Below are 6,000 nucleotides of genomic sequence, written 5' to 3'. Positions count from 1 at the left end.
CTCTTTCTGGACGATCTCGGTGAGGAAGTGGAAAGGGAGGCTGGGCTCGGGGGGCTGGGGACACAGGGGTACAGTACAGCAGGCAGGAGTCGCAGCGAGTGAATGACACGAGCTGTGAGAGGCAGGACGGGCAGAGGCCGAGCAAAAAGCTACTGACGGGCTGAGTCAGACCTCGAGAGCGGCACAGAACTCTGTGAGGCTGACGGAAGGAGGCGGACCTGCTTGGTGTGTTCCTGCAGGGCTGGATACATCCCCAGACCCAAAGATGGGAAACCCTGAGTTCAAATCCAACCTCCTACACTTACCAGTTGTAACTATGGCCCATCTTTTCACCTCTTTCTGATTCTTTTTCCCCATCTGTAAAAGGATAAACACCTACTTTGCCGAGCAAATATTTCCAATATCACCTGTTTTTTAAAAATAGAGATTATATTTGTGACATGCTTTGCAAATCTTAAAGCACTCTATAAATATTATTTAGTATTCATGTACTTTTTATTTATAAAGATTTATAAAGCTATGATCCCTCTCCTCACAGAACCCTCTCATACATATGTGTATATACATATATATTGTGACTATATACACATACATGCATAGGTTTATATGTATGTATATCTAAAAAATACATGCACATATACACACATCAATTTGTACCTACATATACATACAAGTATATCTGCAGATGTGCTCTGGGTTGTACGCATGCACATATATTTATGTGTACATGTGTGTGCATGTATATGTGCATATAAATACCTATTGGATATGTTTTGTGTGTGTATAAGCATATATATACCTATTTGTGTCTACCTGTATACCTATACACCCATGTCTGTGTTTGTAGAATGTCTGTGTCTACATACCTGTACATGTGTGTATATGTACGTATACATATATAAGACACACACATGTATATACCAAGTTGTGTCTAATGGTTGCCATCTCTAGGGTGAGAGGAAAAGGGAAGGAAGAAAAAAAGGAGAGAAAGTTACATGATACCTTTATTATATCATAAAAGAAGAGCAAATTGTACGTAATAGATTTGCAGTTTCATGGGCAATCATCTTTTTTTATTATACTGTGTTATGGAAATGCTTCCTTTATTCTACAGACTAAAAATTAAATATTTTTAAATAATAAAGAAAACGATATTTAAAAGAAAGAGAGAGTGAGTATGGACACGCCCCTCAGCAACCACCAATCTGAGAGTGGGGGACTCTTGACCCCTGACCTCAGAACTCCTGTTCTGAACCCTGTGCAAAGGGAAAGTCATGGTCTGTATTCTCACAAAAACCTCCAGCATATGGGGGAGATTTCTCCTTTCTTTCCTTCCTTCTCCTTTCCTTTCTTCCTTCTTGCTTTCCCCCTTCCTCCCTTCCTCTCTTCCTTCTTTTTTCCCTTCATTCCTCCCTCCCTCCTCTTCCTCATTCCTCTTCCCTTTCTTCCTTCTTTTATTGTTCCCTCCTTTCCTTCTTTCCTTCCTCCCTTCCTTCCTCCCTCCTTTCCTTTTTCCTTCCCTCCTTTCTTTTCTTTCTCCCTTCCTCCCTCTCTCTTTCCCTTCTTTCCTCCTATTGTTGACCCTTCCACTCCTTCCCCTGCCCAGCCACTAATCTGGCTGAGGGGAAGCAAAAGTCTCATTCTTACGAATCCCTCTTCCCAGAATCCCCCAATATGAGGGTGAGACATAGTCCTTCTCCGTTCAGGGGAGGAGACATATCCCGGGACCTCAGAATCAGAGGAAGGCGAGATGGAGGGTCCAGTGGAGGGGAAGCCCCCACGGAGCTCCCAGAGAACTGTCCAGATGTGTCCTGGCAGGGAAAGCCCCTCTGTTTCCCAGGGGCTGGGCTTTATCAGAGTTCACTCATTTCTCCTGACTCTCCTTCCTTGACTCCTTCTGCATCCCACCCCCGGAAGCGAGCTCCTTGCCCTCTCCTCTCGTGACCCTGGCTCCCTAACTGGGGGCTTGCTCCTCCCAGGGACAGGGGAAGCAGTCGGCTGTTGGTCACAGCCGGCTCTTACACAGGCGTCCCCATCCTCGCCATCTGCTGGGGTCACACTGCCCCTTGCTCTTTCCCTTAGGCTGCCCTTCCTCCCTCTCCATCTTTGCACCCACCCTAATTGTCTCCGACACTTACCAGCACATACTGTTAAATGTGTACTCTGTGGGCCCTGGTCCTCGGAATGGAGCCAGGAAGAGAAAAGAGGCACTGACCCAAGATTCTATAAGTCAGACTGAAAACAGAGCGTCAGGCCTTGGGATGCGGAAAACCTGAGTTCAAATTCAGGTTCAGACACTTACTAGTTGGGGCATCCTGGGCAAATCACTGAACCCCTGTCTACCTCAGTCTCTTCATCTGTAAAATGGAGATAATAATAGCACCTATCTCCTAGGATTATTGTATTTTATTTAAAAAGGGCTTAGCTCAATATCTGACACATAGTAAGTATTTACTAAATATTCAACCCTTCTTCCTTCATTCCTCCCTCCCTTTCTTCCTTCCTTCACTCTTCCCTCCCTCCTTCCTTTCCTTCCTTCTTTTTTCATTCCTCCCTCCCTCCTTTCCTTCCTCCTCTTTTGCTTTCTTCACTCTTGCTTCCCTCCTCCCTCCCTTCCTTTCTCTCTTCTTTCTTCCCTTCATTCCTCCCTCTCTCCCTCCCTCCTTTCCTTAATTCCTCCTTCCCTTTCTTCCTTCCTTCATTCTTTCCTCCCTCCCTCCTTTCCTTCCTTCTTTTTTCATTCCTCCTTCCCTCCTTTCCTTCCTCCTCTTTTGCTTTCTTCACTCTTGCTTCCCTCCTCCCTCCCTTCCTTTCTCTCTTCTTTCTTCCCCTCATTCCTCCCTCTCTCCCTCCCTCCTTTCCTTAATTCCTCCTTCCCTTTCTTCCTTCCTTCATTCTTTCCTCCCTCCCTCCTTTCCTTCCTTCTTTTTTCATTCCTCCCTCCCTCCTTTCCTAACTCCTCTTTTGCTTTCTTCACTCTTGCTTCCCTCCTTCCTCCCTTCCTTTCTCCCTTCTTTCTTCCCTTCATTCCTCCCTCTCTCCCTCCCTCCTTTCCTTAATTCCTCCTTCCCTTTCTTCTTTCCTTCATTCTTTCCTCCCTTCCTTCTTTCCTTCCTCCTTTCTTTCATTCCTCCCTACTTCCTTTCCTTTCTTCCTTCCTGCTTCCCTCTTTCCTCCTTCCCTCTCCCCTTCCTTCCTCCTTCTCTCCCTTCTTTCCTTCCTTCTTTCCTTTCTCCCTTTCTTTCTTTCTCCCTTCTTTTCTTCATTCATGATAAAGGGATCCACTTATCAGGAGTTCCCCTGTGAACCTGTAAAATCTTAGGCTCTAGACAACAAAAACTAAGACCCTTCACTAAGATATAAAGAGTTGGGATCTGCTTTGATGAAAAGAGTTCACCAACCAAAGAAATGAGGTCTTTGATGGCATTTGGTTGACAATTAATTATTAATTTATATCCAGCTCAAAACAGATGGGAGACTGAGGCCTGAGAAAAGGGAGAAGAATAAATGGCATGAAGAGCCTTAAGTAGGTGGATTCCTCCATGGCTTATCCCTTGGGGCCAAGGATCCGAGCTGGTATCAGCTCAAACCTTTATTAGTTCCATTGTTGGATTTTCAGTGAGAGCATTTACCCCATGAAAATTGGCAAATGCTACAAATCATAATCCAATTTATGATATCGTTGATTATTTAGATTTTAAAAAGTGATGGAGAAAATGTCAATAATTAAACCTGAGAGCTTGTCTTACTTTTTCTAACTATTGCTAAACCATTGTTAAACATTATCAGTCTAGCACCGCCTTGTCCCCAGCCCATAGACCCTGAAGCTGACCTAGTAGTAATAGTCCGGCTTCTGACAGGAGTTGATCCCCAGGCTGCCTCTCCCCAGAGACAGTCTACACCAAACCCTCCCCTCAGATAAATGTTCCAGGATCATTCAGGGTCCTTGATTGATCATGGTTAGCTTTTAAAGACCTGGAAGGGGGAAGGAGGAGACGCAGGCCTGGCCCCAGCCACTTTACCTCTCATTCAAAGAGAAGAGGAGAGGGAAAGAAGGTGACTCTGTTCAACAAAAACTCCCAGACATCTACTGTGGCTGGAGAAAGGGGAGACAGAAATGAGTAAGATTCAGTCTCCCTGTGCAAGGGCTCACAAATCTTCTAGGGAGAAGTAACTACCCAGGTCAGGGGCCAAAAGAAAGAACAGAAGGGGCTGATTTCCAGGTCCTCGACCCCTCAAAGGGGATCAAGGTCATTCATCTTTGTACGTAAAAGGGAAAGAGAGACAGAGGAGACAGAGAGCTGGGTTAGAAGGTCTGATCCTTGACCAAGGCTTAAGAAACTGATTGTTTTATCCTTTTTACTTCCTGAGCTTTAGGGAAACCAAAATGTTATTTCTTTCACTTGGGTCAAAAAGATCAACTTTATAAGTATAAAATGGAGAAGATTGAGCAGAAAAAGATCTGGGAGTTTTAGTGGACTACAAGCGACCTGCAGCCATGACCTAGGCTACCACAGCAGGCAGGGACTGGCTCAGTTCAGGTTTGATAGTGGAACGAGACACTTATAGGTCATTCAGCAGTTAACAAACAAAAAAAAATTTCTTAGCTATAGCCTGAAAATGGGCGGCTAGTAGGAGAAGTGGTTAGGGCGCCGAGTCTGGAATCAGGAAGATTCATCTTCCTGAATTCAAATCCACCCTCAGACACTTACTAGCTATGTGATCCTAAGCAAGTCACTTCACCCAGTCTGCCTCCGTTTCCTCGTCTGTAAAATGAGCTGGAGAAGGCAATGGCAAACCACCCCAGTATCTCTGCCAAGAAAAACCCAAATGGGTCATGGAGTGCATGGAGCGTCAGATGGGACCGAAATATGTGAACAACAATAAAATCTTGTCCCCGTGAGATGTCTCTGAAAGATTGCTCCTTTTCCTTTGTGAGGACCCCTGAGGGGCATGGTCTCCTCTTCCTTGTTACCAGAAAGCAAGCTTCTTTCCTTGGGGCTCCAAGCCCTCTCAGGGAGGTTTACCATGAGCTCCAGGTATTGTGAAGGAGCTGGCCCACTTTACATTACAGAAAGTGAGGGAACTCAGAGGGCCTGACTTGCCGCCGCACACCCCAGTGTCTGTTCTTCTGCCACTAAGAGCCACTCTGAATGTCTTTCTGCAGATGCCGGGGCCTGGTGTGCCCGCTGCGCCTGGCCACTGCCCTGCACTTCTGCCCACTTTGTCAGAATCAACCATCAGCCTTGTGTCAGGGCAGGAGAAGAGCCACCACTGGGGCATGGGCTCTTCCGTCCATCAGAAGATGGGATGAGAGCATTATGTAGGGCTGAGGGCCCTGGCACTATCCCTGCCGGTCTGACTCTGCCCCCTTTGGCAAAAGTGCTCAGGAGGTGCCTGTGGCTGCTGCCGCTGGGGTCTGTCGCTGCTTTCCTGGGCTGGGACAGAGAGAAACAGAGAAAGAGGCAGAGAGACAGAGAGATACAGAGAGACAGAGAGAGAGAAACACAGAGAGGAGAGAGACAGAAAGAGAAATAAAGAAAGAGCCACAGACAGACAGACAAAAATAGAGAAAGAGAAAGAGCCACAGACAGAAACAGAGAAAGAGAAAGAGCCACAGACAGACAAACAGAAATAGAGAAAGAGAAAGAGCCACAGACAGACAGACAGAAACAAAGACAGATTGAGGGGTGGAGCAGGGAGAGACATCAGAGAGAGAAACAGAACAGAGACAGTGAAAGACAAAGTAACAGACACAGGGAAGAAAGACAGATGGAGGTGGCAAGACAGAGAAGAGAGAGCCAGAGAGAAACAGAGACAGTAAGAGAGAAAGAAACAACGGGGAGAGACAGAAAGACAGAAATGGGGTAAAGATTCAGTAGGGAGACAGAGAGAGGGACAGATAGACACAGAGACAGAGAATTTTTTAAACTTTTCAATGCAGCACCTCTGCCTGTCCTCAGCTAATGAAATGAGTTCCCACTGACACATTTGTCTAAT

This window comes from Antechinus flavipes, chromosome 1 (assembly GCF_016432865.1).
Source record: "Antechinus flavipes isolate AdamAnt ecotype Samford, QLD, Australia chromosome 1, AdamAnt_v2, whole genome shotgun sequence".
Classification (NCBI taxonomy): Eukaryota; Metazoa; Chordata; class Mammalia; order Dasyuromorphia; family Dasyuridae; genus Antechinus; species Antechinus flavipes.
This window is presented reverse-complemented; position numbering follows the sequence as displayed.